The sequence below is a fragment of the Panthera uncia genome (assembly GCF_023721935.1).
Source record: "Panthera uncia isolate 11264 chromosome D3 unlocalized genomic scaffold, Puncia_PCG_1.0 HiC_scaffold_8, whole genome shotgun sequence".
NCBI lineage: Eukaryota > Metazoa > Chordata > Mammalia > Carnivora > Felidae > Panthera > Panthera uncia.
Window position 1 is genome coordinate 34,363,155 of NW_026057586.1, and position 18,885 is coordinate 34,382,039.

General features: G+C 37.4%; 1 long non-coding RNA gene across 1 annotated transcript in view; it reads right to left on the bottom strand.

Moving 5' to 3' along the window:
- Positions 1-18,631, bottom strand: part of LOC125914662 (uncharacterized) — a 42,030-nt gene extending 23,399 nt beyond the window's left edge. Inside the window, exon 1 of the long non-coding RNA XR_007455381.1 lies at positions 18,509-18,631. This is a non-coding gene — a long non-coding RNA (uncharacterized LOC125914662). The remainder of the gene's footprint in view (positions 1-18,508) is intronic.
- Between the last annotated feature and the right edge of the window lie 254 nt (positions 18,632-18,885).

Consider the following 18,885-nt stretch of genomic DNA (forward strand, 5'->3'; position numbering starts at 1 on the left):
TTTCTTTCTTTCTTTCTTTCTTTCTTTCTTTCTTTCTTTCTTTCTTTCTTCCTTCCTGAGAGAGAGAGAGAGAGAGAGACCTCACAAGCAGAAGAGGGGCAGAGGGAGAGGGAGAAGAAGGATCTGAAGCGGGCTCTGTGCTGACAGTGCAGACCCCAATGCAAGGCTCAATCTCAGGAACCTTGAGATCATGACCTGAGCCAGAGTCAGATGCTTAACAGACTAAGCCACACAGGCACCCCTTTATGTTTTCATGCCATTTTACTGGATTGTATCTAAGTAGGATTTTGTTTTATTAATCCAGTTTAACATTTGTTACATTATTAGAATATGTAGATTGAGATTTTTCATCAATTCAGAAAATTCTCAACCATGATCTCTTTAAACATTTTTTTTCCCTCTCTCCTCCTATGGGTGTCAAATTATACTTTTGTTAGAACTTTCTTGCTATATTCTCTATGGCTTTAATGTCTTTTATCTTTTTATGAAAACATTCCATATTGTTTTTATCTCTGTGTATATTTTTTTATCTATTCTAGTTCTCTGGTTTTTCTTCCATCTATAGAATACTTAATTTTCATTTCTTTTAATTAAAATGTACATTTATTTTTTATAGTATCTTATTGTCTAAGTTCTTCATATTTTATTTCTTTGAATCCACTGTATTTAACTATTTTAAAGTTTATGTGTAATAACTCCATTGTGTTGATCATTTATATTTCTTCTGTTGTAAATTGTTTCTGTTATTTTTCAATTACATTTTCTTGCATTTTTTAACATTTATTTATTTATTTACTTACTTACTTACTTACTTACCTATTTTGAGAGAGAGAGAAAGTCTGAGTGGGGGACGGGCAGAAGGAGAGAGAAAGAATCCTAAGCAGCTCCACACTCTCAGTGCAGAGCCCAATTCTTGGGGTCAAACCCATGAACCTTGAGATCATGACCCGAGCTGACGTTGGATGCTTAATCCAGGAACCTGCTTGTATTTTTTTATATCTGGTTATTTTCCATTGAGTGCTAGGTGCTATGCCTATAAAATTTAGAGATTATTGAAACTGGGGATCATGATTCCTTCTTCCATTGAGTGTATGTTTTAAATTTAATTAATTTATTTTTAGAAAGAGACAGAAAGAGCAAGCAGAGAAGGGGCAGAGAGAGAGAGAGAGAGAGAGGGACAGAGAGAATCCCAAGCATTCTCCATGCTGTTAGCACAGATCTCACAAACTGTGAGATCATGACCTGAGCAGAAACCAAGAGTTGGACACTTAACTGACCAAGCCACCCAGGCATCCTTTCCACTGAGTGTTATATTTACTTCTGGAAGGTGGTGGTGGAACTAACAGTCCTGCAGCACCTCAATCTAACCAGGCATTAAGATGATTTAAAGCTGAACTCTAATATCCCCAATTTCTATTCTATTCACTTCCTATTTCTAAGTTGAAGCTCTTGGGAATTCAACTGAAACTTTTGGTGGGCATAACTTGCCCAGAGACTCCATTAGTGGGCTTTGAATTCCAATTTTCCTAAGCTCTATGGGTCTGTCATAAACAATTTTTAACATTTAGCCTCTCAGCCTCCTAATTCCTCTTCTTCTGCAAGTGTCAGATATCCTGAGGAGAAAAGCAGACCCAAGTGCCAGTATCACCTCTCTGGGTTTCTTTCTTCTTTCAGGTCTTCCTGCAATAAGTCTTCACTTCTTTGTAAGCAATCGGCTGATTTCAAATATTTTATTTAAAATATTTTTCCAGCCTTACTTGTTTTGTTCTGCATTACCTAGACTTCCATTCTTAGAATACTTGTGTTTGTTTTTCACAGCCTCATGTATGTATGGTTTTCATGTTGACAGATAATATTTGTTGTAAATACACAACTCTGTCTACTCCTTCTCCTCCTCATCTCAGAAAACGATTAGGTATGAGAACATTTTAATCAATTCCCCTGTTATGGGTTAAATTGTGTCCCTGAAAAGGGTATGTTGAAATTCTAACCCGTGGTACCTTTGAATGTGACCTTATTTGGAAATAAGGTCTTTGCAAATGTAATCAAATGAAGATAACGCCATTAAGGTGGACCCTAATTCAATATGACTAGTATCCTTATAAGAAGGGAGTAGAAACAGACACAGTAACACAATGTGAATGCCCTGTGACAATGGAGGCAGAGATTGAACTGATGCATCTATAAGCCAAGGCATACCGGGAATACCACAAGCTGAGAAAGGGGTGGAATAGATTCTTCCCTATAGACTTCAGAGAGCATTGTTCTGCTGACTCCTTGATTTCTACTAGCTTCCAAAAGTATAAGAGAATGAATCTCTGTTGTTTTAAGCCACCCAGTTTATGGTACTTTGTTATGACAGCCTTAGGAAACTAATAGATTCCACCCTTAGCCTGAAATAATTTCTTAAAATCCTAAGTTTCTAAATTGACTGTGACCTCTCTCTTTCTACTCCTATTAACCTCTCAGCTCTTTCACAGACATTTAACAAATTCCGTGTCAGCAACTGGTAACATTTGGGATGATTTTCTTTTGCTGTTTCCTTCCCTTTCTTGTCTGTCCTCCATACTAACATTATTCACTCATTTCTTCTTTTGAATATACCAGGGGATATTTAATGTCTTAGCTAAAGTACCAAGTGATTTTATGTTTTTCCAGGAGCCCCTGATGGCAAGAGAAGTATTTGGTAAACTCACATTTAGTGTTTAGAAATAGACTCCCTCTCATTTTTAACAAATTGCAGTGGTGACAATAGCAAGTGGGCAGGTTAGGTATAATTTGGTATATTTACATTTTTAGTGTTTTGAAAATTTTTCCACTGCTAACCAACAGTAAGAAATATTTTTTTACATCATGACCGAATCCACTTACACATGCAAACAGATCTAATTGAAGAAAAAAAGAAGTTTCCTACAACAATGCTTAGCTTACTAAGATGTAAATCTTCTGTTATTTTCTATTCTATACTATGCTTTTATAGTTATCAACATGAGGGACACCTAGGTGGTTCAGCTGGTTCAGCATCCAACTCTTGATTTAGGCTCAGGGCACAATCCCAAGGTTGTGGGGTTGGGTCCACGCTGAGTGTATAGCCTGCTTAAGATTCTCTCTCTCTCTCTCTCTCTCTCTCTCTCTCTCTGCTCCTCACCCCCACTGATCTCGATCTCTCTCTAAAATAAAAAATAATAAAAAAAAGAAGACGATGTTCAGGAGGAATTAAAATGAATTCACAGAAGGAAATCATAATCCAGAGTTTGAGATTACTGTCCAGGTGACTTGTTTTCTGCATGACTACTTTCTGATGTCCATCATATGGGATCTCACACATTAAGCAGTAGAAAGTCAGGAAGAGTACATTGATCTCTCATTAGATCTTTCTTTTGATTCCTTTTAGTTAATTATCTGAAATTTATTTGTTTAGTTCAGATTTCTGATAACACAGGAAGAAGATATATTTTCAGGGGTTTGTTGAAGACATTTCTGTCTCCTCAGATTACATTATCAGAAGAATCTATTATTTCATTATTTGAAACCCAGTCTTTTCCTTTTTTGCTGTCCTTTTGTTGAGGCAGAATTAAATTTCTTTTTTTTTTTTTATTTTTTTTATTTTTTAATTAAAAAAAATTTTTTTAACATTTATTTATTTTTGAGACAGAGAGAGACAGAGCATGAATGGGGGAGGGTCAGAGAGAGGGAGACACAGAATATGAAACAGGCTCCAGGCTCAGAGCTGTCAGCACAGAGCCCGACGCGGGGCTTGAACTCACGGACCGTGAGATCATAACCTGAGCCGAAGTCAGCCGACTGAGCCACCCAGGCGCCCCGAGGCAGAATTAAATTTCATAAAGGGACACATATCATTTCAACCAGGTTGGTGTTTGGTGCTATTTTTTTCTGTATTTGATAAAACTCATTTGTAAACAACTTAGTTTTGGTTTAAACCATCGAATTATATATATATAGACAAATTCTAATACAACATAAGCTACATTCTCATAGAATTGCTCGACATCAAGCGTGAAACCCAAAAATAACATGTTCTGCTAAGGAGACATGGTGTTTGTTACACGGAGGCTTTTCTGAATGGCTGACATCCAGAGATTCATTTTCACATTGGTTCTACCCTCCACCATTTGGGGCATGACAGGAAAAGATCAGAGAAAATATTGTTGGAAAGAGTTAATGGCAGGTGCCATGTTTGCTTATTGCTTCCTGCAGCCTTCAGCAGTTGATGCTTTTGCTGTTAAATATTTTCATATGTAGTTTTCTATTTGCCTTGAATTACTGAAATATACTAAGCATATCTCTCCAAGGACCCAGAGCCACGATGTAATAGGCTCCTGCTAATAGCTTGAAACTGTACAGCAATCTAGTTTTAAAATACAACACAAATCTTTATCTAAAAGCACTAACACCTCACTCTTGTGTTCGCAGAGTATGTTTTCACATTTCCTCTTGCGATGCATAGGAAGGGGGGAAAAGCTACAAGAGAAATGATGCATTCTGGGCAAGGAGCCAATTTAAAAAGTCTGTTCTTTCCAGTTTGCTGTCACTTGTCGTGGTTAAACAAAACACGGAGGAGAAAAAGAGAAATTGGCTTCAGTGTAAATGTCAACATTCTGATTAAAGCAAACACAAAGCATTCAGAACTCTTGACAAAAAAAAAAATTAAATTGAATTATGAAGGGTATGCAAATGGAGCCCTTCCTCTGTATGATTACCAGGACTTATGCATTTCGTATTTGCTGTCTGTGCTGGAGAAATCTGTGCTGCAGGACAAGGTGTTCAGGAACAGGGAAGGGAAGGTGAACAACACATTTCCCAGCTGATGACAGTTGGAACCTACCAAAATGTTGGTTGAGAAATAGCCCGATACTTTGCAAACACTGGGGAAGGTTAGGAAGCTGACAGGAAGGCCTGGTGCTTTTACTCTATTGTCTTTCTAGCTAAGCAGGGTCTTCCCCTAGGACACAAAACCCAAAAATGTTTAGTTAAAGGATTCAAACGACGTAATTTGTTAGAGGGGAGGGCTTTAAAAAAACTCATATTAAAATGCAGATATGTAAACTATATAGTGTCAATTCTTCCCTATCTCCTTCAACACAGACCTTAGAAATTGAATTGTTTGAAATGCAGTTTGAAAGGGATCTCAGCATGCATCCATGATATGCAAGTTTAAAGGTAACATGATACATCCCATTTCTGTAATTAAAATTAATGGAAAAATGAAAAAAATGGTGTGCCTAGGTCTGACTTTTCCAAAAGCAAAATATATTTGTCTTCTTGAGTGAATATATATGGCCCTGTGTTAAGAGGCTGTAATGTAGGTGTTATCTGTGGGGGTGTATGTGTGTGTAAGTTTATATGCTAAATGTAAGAAAAATCTTTCATTACCTTCCATTCTTTACTCTCCATGACCTCCAGTACCATCGTATATATCAAACTTACCTTTGCCTGTAATTTTACCATTGCTTTCTGATTCATCACCGCTCTTGTCTCTTCCCCCTTTGGGCTACTCTGAGACTGCCTCCAAAGTTATAGTATGCTCTCAGCATGTCATTTCTGACTCAAAAATCTGAAATGGTTACCCAGTGCCTGCTATAAAAATCCAAACCCTGGCCTGGCATTTAAGGCTTTCACAAGTGGCCTCAAATTAACTTTGTATTCATTTCATAAATATTTACAGAGTGTCCACTGAATGTCATTTTGCTTTTTCCTCACCTTGTTGACCATACATTTTCTACTTTTAGGGTTTTTTTTTATTCCTCTCCCACCATACATTGTGCTTTTCCATTTCTGCAACTTTATTTTGCTGTACCCTTTCCTTCCTAAAGCTTTACCTGCCAGACCCTACCAGAAATGTCTTTCAAGGCTGCATTTCAAAGACATCTCTTTCTTGAAATCTTCCCTATTACTGGATTTGAAAATGACTTCTTCCTCTCCAGAACTTTTATAGTTTTCAACTCATAACCCTTAGAACTTATTAGTATTACTTTATATTATACAGATCTTCTTGACCTACACTGTGGTTGTGTCCTGGTAAACCCACTGTACTTTGAAAATATTGTAAGCCAAACGCTTAATACATCTAAGCTACTGAACATCATAGCTTAGCCTCGCCTACCTTAAAACATGCTCAGGATATTTGCATTTAGCCTACAGTTGGACAAAACTATCACACACAAAGCCTATTTGATAATGAAGTGTTAAATATCTCATGGAATTTATTGAATACTCTGATGAAAATGAAAAACAGACTGGTCAGTCATATGGCTACAGAATGATTGTGTTGGTTGTTCTTACCCTTGTGATGATGTGACTGACTGAGCAGCTGCCCAGCATCACAAGAGAGGATCAGACCACATATTGCTAGCCTGGTAAAAAGATTAAAACTCAAAAGTCAAAGTATGGTTTCTACTCAAAGTATATTGCTTTCATACCATCATCAAGTCAAAAAACTATAAGTCGGGGACCGTCTGTATATGTATATCCTGCATCTGGCCTAAAAGAGTCTTAAAAGTTGAAGCCTTTGTTTCATACAGCTTCAGGTCCTTCCCCAAACTAGTACATGTAGTCATGGTGACTTGTACATCCAGATAACATTGGGAAAGTGATGTCACCTAGCAATGTTCTAATTCCCTTGTCCATGAAATATGGATGATGATCTTTCTGTCTTGGAGAATCATGAAAAGTAAAAGGGGGTAATGTTTGTAAATCTGTGTGGAGCTCTAAGTATTAGGTATAATTTATATTATCTCAATTTTTAATATTGACAATGTATCCAGAGACATAAATAAGTGAATGAAGATAGTAGTACATGTAAGTAAACACTAACGCAGGAGCATTAGCTCTTTGCTGGATGCTTTTCATAGATTTAACAGAGTTCACACTGTAACCTTATAAGGCTGGTACTAGAAACTTGACTGGTTTCTAGGTGAGGCTGGGCAGGCTACATGTAAATAGTCTGACTCCAAACAAATACTGTGATGTTCTTCAAACTCTCAGGAATGTATTCCTTGGACTGTCCTAAATAACAGGAGAACTTTGTTCAACTAGACTCAGGGACAACATACCCCCAGCTCTACTATGGACCCGTTTCCCCATTCCTTGAGTGTGTGAAAATAAATTCACTGCAACTCAGAGGAACAATCTGAGGATTTGCTTGGACCCCACTAACCCCATTTCCTGTGCTGCTGCTGTTCTTCCCCCAGATCCAGTTCTATCTAAGATTTCCCTAAATTTGTGTCTGAATGCATTAATTAACTTTTTGTTAAACAGTCCTCTAGACTGCCTGTTACAAATGTGGATCCCTGCCACCATTGTAACAAGTGTTCCAGGTGACATTGATGAAACCTGTCCTCAGACTACACTAAGAAATAATGCTCTAGACAATAAAGCTCAAATGTATTTAGGACACGACATAGAGACTTTCCATTTGGTATGAAGAGAGACTGGTAACATTTAATAGGATGGGGAGACTAGAGATTATCAAGCGTCACTCCCCATTCCATTCAGGAAAATGAAACCTACATAGAGGTTAATTGGAATAAATCAGCATAAGGAATTAAGGCCAACAATAATTCTTGTGGTGGTTTTTAATGGAAGTCTCATTCATTCATTCAATACCATCTTCTTGAGCCCCCACATTATAGTGTCATTCACTGAAGAAAGCCAGCCATAAATAGCCTCATCTCTCTGGGAGTTTACAATCTGGGTGTGGAAACTAAATTATCTTATAAACAAAAACTATAAAACATGAACAGAAATTCCAAAGAGATTATCACTTGATGTATCTCAAATAGTGAATTAAAAACACACATGCACAGATTTTAGTTTTTTTTTTTTTTTTTTTTTAATTTTTTTTTCAACGTTTTTTATTTATTTTTGGGACAGAGAGAGACAGAACATGAACGGGGGAGGGGCAGAGAGAGAGGGAGACACAGAATCGGAAACAGGCTCCAGGCTCCGAGCCATCAGTCCAGAGCCTGACGCGGGGCTCGAACTCACGGACCGCGAGATAGTGACCTGGCTGAAGTCGGACACTTAACCGACTGCGCCACCCAGGCGCCCCCAGATTTTAGTTTTTATGTGTAATGTGGGAGCTGGTGTGAAACAAGACAGGTGTTTTTAGAGAAGGTGAGGGCTTATCTGCTTTATCACCAGCACAGTCCTCCTGAGTGGGAGGGGTCCTGGACAATGAGTCAAGGCCTTGCCAGCCCATTTCCCACATTTCCTCATCTGTGCACTCAGACTTGGGAATGATGGCTTCTTTTGTTGTTGTTTTCATGTGGAGAAAAATACATGTTCTTTCCTTCAAAGTAAACATTTTGGAAACTGTTGTGATTGTTCAGATTTCTTTAAAGACCTTGACGCCACTTACCATTGCTTTTTAGACTGCAGGGAACATAATGAAACTGAAGTCTCTCATGGAGCTTTTATTCCTCTTCTTTCAGACTTAATAGAAAGCAGTAGGGGACACTTGGGCCACCAATGTCAGTGCCATTTCAGGATCTGCTTTGGTTTTATTCTCAAGAAAAATGGCATTGGATTAATTTTTTTTTTTAAACAGATGTTTTGCTCAGAAGAAGCCCTAACATTTGCCATTTATCTCCTTCTCTTCCTTCTCCTCTCCCACTCCCCTGGCCTGTCTTTTCTTCCTCTGGGACAGGACAAAGGCCTGAGTTTGAATGGGGTCTTCCCCTGATAGTGCTTCTGGCAAACTTTATTTGACCAGGGTCCACAGTATGAAATACATTTTACATTGAGATTCAACATGAAACACACAGAAGCACACACATATATCTTTTGACAGAAGTTTGTATCTTTACTAGTAAGTTTACACATTTTTTTCCTTTAGACATCTCCCACTTCCAAAATATTAACTTTGAATCTATCTTCTGGTATTTGGTCTTTAGCAGTCTAATTATTATTATTTTTTTTAATATTGATTCATTTTTGAGAGAGAGAGACACAGAGTGTGAGTCGGAGAGGGACAGAGAGCAAGAGAGGGAGACACAGAACTCGAAGCAGGCTCCATGCCCCAACCTGTCAGCACAGAGCCAATTGTGGGGCTCGAACTCACGAACCGTGAGATCATGACCTGAGTTGAAGTCGGAGACTCAACAAACCAAGCCACCCAGGGGCCCCTCAAATTTAATTTTTAACATGGAGTCTCACTGTACTTCTATTTCATTAGATAAGGATTCACTTTTCTTGAATCTTCAACTCATTTTAGTGAACTCTAAACGCGGCATTTTCACCTCTGAGTTCTCAAAAATTGTAAGCAGCCATCACCAAAACAGCAACAATGAACAAAAACAAACAAACCTTGGTTGCAGGTCATATTCTCAGATATTTTTGATCCATTTAAGAAATAGTAAGTTAACTTCACCCTTAATGGCTTACAACAGGCAAACTGAAAACCCTGCTTGGCTTCAGAGAAGTAGAGCTTGTTAGTGGCTGCAACAGTAAGTAATGGGAAGGATTTGGAAGCTGAGCTCAGTGGAAGGCAGACAGCAATCTCAACTCAGGTTGGCCAAGGGAGTAGCCAATGAGCAAAGGGAGAGCCATTCCTTACCCTTCAGATAGTTTTTAAGTCTTCTGGAAGGTCAGCATTTTACTTAGACTATAAATCACTCACGACTATATTGTGACTTTCAAGGAACCCCAGGCACTTTCCTTCACAGGTCACTCTCTCAATAAATAAGTAAGTAAGTAAATAGGTAAGTAAGTAAGTAAGTAAGTAAATAAATAAATAAATAAATTTATTACTGTGTTGATATAAAGACAAATATAATCCAGGCTGGATTTATAATGAAATATTATTATCATCATTATTATATATTGTATTTCCTTTTATCTTCTAATTTTAAAAGAAATTAAAATTGAAATATTTTCATGTTAGTTTGCAAACTGGGCCTTTGTACACGGAGGGCAGGGAGACTCAAGAGGCAAGGCACTCCAGATTGGTAATTGGAACTTCTAATAAGCAAGGGAATTTACATATTAAGCTTATCTTGGGCAGCTGCAAGATGAGAAGATCTCCACACCCACCAGCCAGAATCATAAGGCCTTATATAGAGACCTTAACTGGGTTCAGTCACATATTTAGTTCAGATGGTGTCAACACCTTACTCTCTCAAGGCTGATTCCTTCGAACAGCTCCTAGTGTGGGAATGGTGGGCGGAAAGTACATTTCAAGGACAAGGGAGTGAAGACTGTCTGATTCTCCTGACCCAGCTTGTTGCCAACTGACGGTCTCATTTTTTCAGTGACCTCTTCCAACATTTCATGAACTCCCAACTCTATAGTAGGGCCTAGATACTGTGCTTATCACCTGGATGAATATTTTGTCTAGAATCCCTAAATTTTAATGCAAAGTATACTTTGTAATTCACAGGTGAAAGAACTGACTCCTTTTCTTTTATGAGTAGAAAACATGTTGTAATTTCTAGATAATGAAAAGTAGCATATATGGTTGCATCTGCTTCTTTTAGTTAATATTACAAATGTTGTGGTTGGTTGTTTTTAGAGATATCGTGGTGGCTGTGAGTAGCAGAACTGTTTGGAATTTGGGTTGGAGACCAGTGTGTGCCTAGGGTCAGAGGTAAACCTTTGAAATTTTACAAGGAATTAGACTAGAAGCAGGGTGCTTCATGGAATTACACTAGAAGCAGGATGCAGAATGTTTGACAAAAGAAAATATCCTTTGGGTTTGGCATTTGGTCCAGGACCACTTTTCTAAAGGAAAAAGAAATATATCTTATACAAGTGATATATATTTAAAAGCAATAATAGGTAAACAATGCAGATAATAAAAAGAAACATCTGTAGTTCAATAATTCCCCAGAGATCTAGTCATTGTTAATATTATGAACCACAATCTTTAAGAAGCATATGCATATATTTATGTATGAACATTTAAAACTTTTAAAAAATGATCTATCTATATATATATATTATTATATAGGTTGTTCTGCTGCCTGCACTTTTACTTAAAAATAAATCATTAGACTACTTGCATATCATTAGTTTTTCATCTAAAATATAATTCCTAATCCATGGTAGGACAACCTAACACTTGTTCAATGGGTCTCTTGCCTATGGAATTCGAGCTCTCCATAGCTATTTGCTAATACAAGCAGTGTTGTCCTAAACTTGCATAAGCCTGTGAACACAGCTGTATGCGTCTATATTCTCTCAGAAAAAAAGTTCCTTGAAGTGTAGTTCTCAGGGAAATTTCTATATACTTCAGACAGTTAACCATTTTTACATCTTCTTTAAAGAACTATCTAGGGGCACCTGGGTGGTTCAGTTGGTTAAGCATCTGACTTCAGCTCAGGTCATGATCTCACATTCCTGGCTTCGAGCCCCGCTTTAGATTCTGTGCTGACAGCTCAGAGCCTGGAGCCTGTTTCAGATTCTGTGTGTGTGTCTCTCTCTCTGCCCCACCCATGCTTGTGTTTTGTCTCTCTCTCTCTCTCTCTCTCTCTCTCTCTGAAAAATAAATAAACATTAAAAAAAATTTAAGAACTATGTATTCATGCCTATATCCCATTTCTTACTTTTTTTCTTGATTAGAAGACAGGCTTTATATAACAAAACTGTTAATCCTATGTATCTTTTGAAAATATTTGTAGTAGTTTATTTACATTTTTTGAAGTTACTTTTTTTTCTCTCTACACATGTTTTAAAAGTTTATTTGGTAAAATCTGTAAAATCTATTTGACTTCCTTCTTTGGTGATATTTCTTCTATTATTTGAAGTTTAAAAATATGTCTGTTTAAATTATTTGTGATTCATTTTGGTATAGTATATGAAGTATAACCAAATTTTGCATTTGTTTGTTTTTTTTTCCAACTGCATTTATAAACAAAATACATTCCTACTTTTTTTTTTTTTAATTTTTTTTTTCAACATTTTTTATTTATTTTTGGGACAGAGAGAGACAGAGCATGAACGGGGGAGGGGCAGAGAGAGAGGGAGACACAGAATCGGAAACAGGCTCCAGGCTCCGAGCCATCAGCCCAGAGCCTGACGCGGGGCTCGAACTCACGGACCGCGAGATCGTGACCTGGCTGAAGTCGGACGCTTAACCGACTGCGCCACCCAGGCGCCCCCATTCCTACTTTTTTTTAAGATTGCTTCTGTATGATGTTCTAAATTCTGATATGAAAAGTGTGGCTGGTTTCTATACTTTCTCTATTTTTCATTGATCTATTAGTCTATTTCTGTACCAGAATCATACAGTTTTGATTTTTGAAGTTGTAAAAAATAAAACAATGAACTGATTATGTCTTTTTTCCCTTGAAATGAGCTACTTTATCATTTACTTTGTTAGAAGAAATGTAGTATAGTTTTTTCAGGTCAAATATTTGGAAAAGTTATTGACATCTTTAAGGTTTAATTCAGAAGAGTAAGTTTTTTCACAGTATCTTCCCATCCAGGAACATGGGACATCACTCTGTTTATTTATTTACTCATGCACACACACACACACACACACACACACACATACACGTGCATGTGGATGTGTAAATATATAGTTAGATAAAGTTTTATATATTTCTTTGACTAATGCATTTTTGCTTCTTGATATTTTTTATTTTGGTTGCTATGGCAAATATAATCTTTTTTTTTTTATTATGTGTTCTAAGTGGTTATTGCCACTGGGTAGGAAAGCTTTAGATTTCTCTACTTATTTTGTAACTGCAAACCTTACTGTATTTCATTGTTAGCTCAAGATAATTTTTTCTTTGATTCACTGGGTTTTTGGAGTAGACAATCTTATAATCTGTAAGTAATGGTATTTTGTCACTTCCTTTACAGTATTTATAGCTCTATATTTTTATTATCCTATTTCATCAGGTAGAACTTCAGAAACTCGTTGAATAATAGCAGTGCTAGCAGGCATCTCCTTTTTTCCCCCAGAATTTATTGGAAATGCTTCTGGAGTTATGTAGTCAAATAAAGTGTACATAGTTTCGAAAACAAGTCTTTATCCGTATTCTTAGTTCATTCTGAAGCTTCTTTTTTTTTCACCTTAGTCTGTTTATTTTAAAACAGAAATGGATTTGGGATATCTGGGTGGTTCAGTCAGTTAAGCGTCCAACTCTTGATTTTAGCTTGGTCATGATCTTGTGGTCTGTGAGTTGGAGCCCCACCTTGGGCTCAGCTAGGAGAGTAGAGCCTGCTTGGGATTCTCTCTCTCTCTCTCTCTCTCTCTCTCTCTCTCTCTCTCTCTCTCCTTCTCTCCCTCCCTCCCCCTTCCATACTCTTGTGCAGGCTGTCTCTCACTTTCTCAAAATAAATAAATAAACTTTAAAAAAAATAAGAAACAGATTTGAACTTTGTGAAATGCATTTTGGCAATTATTACGTTAATTACATTTTTGTCTCTCTTTTTACCTATTGATGGGAGAAATTATATTTATGGCTGTCCTAATAGGTGAGCCCATCTTGCACACCTGGTGTAAATGTTATTGGGCCATGGTGTATCATTCTTTTGATATGGCACAGAATTTAATTTGCTAAAATTTTGCTTAGCATTTTTGCAGCTATACTTATAAGTGTGATTATTTGGTAGTATGTGTGTGCACACATATGTGTTTGCATACACACATTTTCCTTACCAAGCATGGTATTAGGTTTATGCCAGCTACTTAAAATTAACTGAAAAAATTCATATTTTCTATATGACCTATAAATCTACAATTTAGATTTCATGAAAATGTTGCTGTCCCTGAAGATGTGATAGATCAACCCAGAGTAATCTTACCCAGATTGTTTTGTCTTTCTAGTCAGTCTCTCTGGCATTAAAAACGACTTTCTCCCCATAATCTACTAAGTACCCATCAAGCCTCTACCTTTCTGAATTCACATGCAACACACTGGAAACGGTCAAAGAAGGTCAACATAAAAAAAAGATGGTGTACAAAGCAATTCATTCCAAGCCCAAAGGAGTAGCACACACAATGCATTTTGCTGGAATTCAGAAGAATTAACAAATAGTATTGGCCTCTTTGATTTAGAAAGTTTGTTGTTGTTCCTTCTTTTGTTTTGTTTGGTTTTGTTTCTGTCTGAATGAGGAGGGATTTGAGCTTAATATCAGGCTAACCTAGCTGAGAAGTGCTAAGAGTACCTTAGCTGTAAGTATGAACTGCTGTTGGGATATTGACTTGAGTGCTTGAGGCACTAGAGGACATTCTGGCAGAACTGAAAAGAGCACATGAGGGGTATAATGTTAAAAAGACTGGAGTCAGATGCCCAGGGAACCTGTAATATGTACAATTCTTCCATCTACAAAAACCTATTTCCTTCCATAGATGCTTTAATGAAAACCTCTAGCTCATTGACATAATACCAAAGGTTCAAATAGATAACCTGCAGGTCCCCTTCCAATTTTTTCACTCTTTGAGTCTTTGAGTTTCTAAAGCCCCAGAGTGCCTCTTGGCCTCTGGAACTGGGCATGATTTGACCCAAGATTTCAGTAACAAAATGGTTTTCAGTTTAACCTATGTAGTTCATTTCATAACTTAATCATGAACTTCCAACTCTTTGTGAGCCAACAACAACAACAATAGTGGTTTGTTTAAGTCACATAAGAGAAAGGCACATCTATATCTTATGAGTCTATTTACAAAGGGAATTATAGAAGATGTCTGCTTACTAGAAAAAAAATCACCTAAGTTAAGACAGTGAAAGTGCCATTAAGTCATTTTTCCATCCCTCAGAACCTGGCAGGGAATTGTTCCCTGTGGTGCATTTTCCTGCTTCTCTTGCAGCCAGGTTTTAAACATCTTAAGCTATAGTACTACCTTCCCCTCCCTTGAGCAGTGACTATACTGCCTCATAAATCTCTTTGGTTGGAATTCTTTCCAACATAACTCCAGGTCCCTTGTGATGGATTCTTTCTGCCCCTGGGAGGCCCCTTAGTTTTGTCATGTGCTAAGGGAAAGAAAGCAGGAATTGGATTTGTGCAAACTTCAGAAAGCGAATCTTTCTGTCCTTTGTTTACATTCTTAGCTATAAACTGAAATCTTTAGATCTTATAGAATGCAACACTGACATTATCACACAGGGAACCTCATATATCAATTAGTTGAGCATTCATGGTAAGTTCCACAAGAATGGGAAACTTGGACAGCTTATTCAACTCTGGAAACCCAGAGTCTAAAAGAGTGCCTGGCAAATAGTAGGTGCCTGATAAATACATGTTAAATGTCTGTATAAATCAGTGGATTTCTGCATGTCAAGCAAAATATGCCCAGTGGGAATGCCCACAAAAGAAACATAGGACTCCTGCCTCACGGAAAACTACGTCTAATTGGAGAGACAGATTCATACTGGAAATTAAGTAGTCTGTAGGAGATAAGGGTTTAAGAGCCATAATGCAGATTCTGAGGCTATGGGTTGATGGGCAGGATTTAAATCACCAGAAGGGCAGAGCAATCCATGGAAGAGACCACTGCTCTTTCCCCTTGTCCCCTTAACTACTTCTCAGAACACCTGTAAGTTTATCTAACTCAATTACTCTGAAGCCACTGAGAACCCGGCTTTATAACCTATGATTGAGAAGATGTTAGTCTTTATTCAAACGACATTGCAGCCAGAACCCTAGCTGGTAAATCAATGGAAACATGCTGCTCTGACTGGAACAAAGTAGTGAGCCCTTGTGATGCACCCTGAACAGGTTCACAGAACCTCAAGGACCCTCCAAGAGCAGTCTGGGGGACACCTGCCCTCTGTGAGCATGTGAGGAACTCTGGTTCTATCTCTTCACTCTTCTCATTCTATAGATTTTTCCAACCACACCTAGCCAGACCTCTACTTAGCCCTTTAGGCTAGGAGTATTTTTGTGAGCATGTGACAACCCAACATCTAGAAAGGAAACATAGAGAGTCTGCCTTCTGATGCTGTTGTTCATGTGTATGTGTTCAAATCTCTGAATAAATAGTTTGCAGGCAGTCACAACATCTCAGCACATTAAAGTATGGAGTCCGTGCATTGTAATTCTATTTTCTGACAAAACAGCACAGGACTGCAGGACTGACCCTTTGCATGGACTCTCAGGTGATTGCTCCTAAGAAGGATGTAATTGGGGTATCATCATAATCCATCTATGGCTTTAAACTGCCTTCTACCTCAGTTTGTCCTAAAGACAGGAGTTCTCATACAAGACATCAAATGTAAAGAGTCTCATTTTTTAGAAAATACTGCCAGGAGAGATTACACATTAAATATGTGTTACCTGTTAACACCTTTGCCTGAGTTAGTTTATCAACTTAGCTCTCCAGTCACTGAGTTAAACTTTAGTGAAATGAAATCTGAAACAGAAATAGCTGATTTCTTTTTTTATGAATTGTGTTCCCATAAAATTCATATGCCGAAGTCCTCACCTGTAATGTGACCGTATTTGGAGGTATGGCTTTTAAAGAGGTTAAATTAAGGTTAAATGAGGTCATAAGGGGGAGGGGTCTAATCCATTAGGACTGCAATCCTTATGAGAAGAGGAGGAAGCACTCAGAGTGCACAGAGAAAAGCTAATGTGAGTACGAAGTGAAAAGGTGGCCATCTTCAAGCCAGGAGAGAAGCTTCAGAGAAACCCAGCCTGTGGACATCTTGATTTTGGACTTCCAGTATCCAGAACTTGAGAAAATACATTTCTATTGTTTAAGCCACCCAGTCCTTTGTATTTTCTTGTGGCACTCCTAAAAAACTAACATACTTTATAATTTTATGATTAATATGTTAGTGTTAACCCGTCTCTAGAATAATCCTTCCTTCAGCAAGCCTCACTTTGCCAGCTCCCTTCCTTCACAAAAATGTAAAGAAAACAGGGATGCACAGTTCTCCCTGGAATTCCCTTTTTTTTACCCTTAGCAGCACTTACTAACTACACCAGGCTGAATATTTCCTAGTCACTGACCTGGTTGCACCAATACATTGAAGCTCTTTGTTTGGCAAGTGTTGTATCCTGTTGAACATTTTATTGCTGGTCTACAGCACAGGACCTATCATATGCTTATACACTCAAAAAGTGTTGAATTTTTTCAAATTTAATGTATTGAAAGGTTGTTATGTATATATGGAAATACTCTAAAATCATCATTTTCTCTTCAAGAACCCATAGACTATGACAATTAGCATCATAGTTAGCAGCAAATCATGGTTGATTTATTATTGTCAAGTGGTGCTTTTATTGTTTTATTTTGTAGTAGGTCTGGAATAGAAGATTCTACCATATAAATAATGCTGCTGTATTTAAAATTGTGTATGTCAAACAGTTAGTGTTCTTATGCTCATGTGCAACTATTCCACACTCTACCCAGTATTTGCTGTCATGTCACATCAGTGGTTAAGATCTCCAAGGCCATCTGATGGCTTCCAGAGAAACATTTTAAGTCTTCATGTTGACAGGCATGGCTAGTCTTAACATGGCTTCCACCTAAGTTTTTAAGACTTGCTTAGCCGCCCCACTACTGTTATACACCCTTTTTAGAACACACCATATTAAACCTTCAAGAAATTCACTATTCCCTCCCTTTGTCCATATGGAAAAACTCAATTCATATTTTAAAACTCAGTACAAATGTCATTTTCTGTGAAGCCTTAAGGATGATGCAAAGCAGTTGGTCTTTGCATTATTTTCCCATAGCATTCTAAATATTCGCTGAAAGTATAATCTCCACCTTCTGTTACAACTTCCTAGAAATATCAGTCCTAAAAAGTTCAAAGAAATACCAGTAATAACAACACACCATTACTAAGAAACAATTGTCAAGTAACTTAGTAGAATTAGATGATGACTTCTGCCCCAAATCTCAACTGATTTCACAGCTTTTGGTTTCCTCCCTCTCTTTATTGCCCAAGTTTTTCCACCTTAAAACAGGGCATGATAATCCTCCTTTATTAGGCATGACATAAGGAGGACTGACACTAGCTTGGCTTTCAGATTTACAGAAAACTCAATTGCCTGAAAGATGCTTATTTTCATAAGACACATTTCGATGACAACAATCTTAGATAAGTTGAACTTCTTCCATTGCATCATTAGTCTATTTCCTTTCTTCTTCCGATCCTGTACTTCCTCACTGCATGATAATTAGATAGAATATTGTATAATTCTCACAAGCAATACACATGTGAAATGTGATGTTCACTACCAATTCAGAGATGATTTTATCAGAGAGCTCATCCAACTATTTTACCTTTGTCCTATGGTGTTTTAATTTCTTATGACATAAGCCAACTGCCCTGGAAAATTCTGAGATATCCTAAATGTTTATGACATCATGGATCCCAATATATTGCTTAGATTTATGCAAGCCTTCCTAAATATCTGATATAAATATATCATATTAGGACTAAAATTTCATAAAACTTACATATTAAATATAAGGACATTGTGGGAAAGCATCTCAAGATAAAAGAGAATACAATGCAATGTAAAAGAGTTATCCAGGTCACAAATATATCAACTTTTACACTAATTTAAAGAATTTCAGTACCTTGTTCTTGGCCCAATAAGTTAGTCTCAATTCATTTTTTATTGTTTCCATTTCAGAACCCTCAGTCAGATATGCAACTGAACATGAGAACTTCCTGCTTCCATCCTCATTCTGGTTTAGTTCTACCTGAAAAATAAAGTCCAATACCCTCAGCAATACCCTCCATTGCCTTCATATTATGGCCTGAATTCAGCTTTGAGGATTGGGGCTCTACAGCTCAACCCAATGCTACCTATATACATGATATTTTGTCCTAACCAGACTCCTTGAAATTCTCTAAACATATCATATATCTTCATGCCGCTCTGGGTGTTGTTCCACTCCAGCTGTTTCTGCTGCCTGAAATGCCCTCCTACACCCAGATCATTTCCATTCAT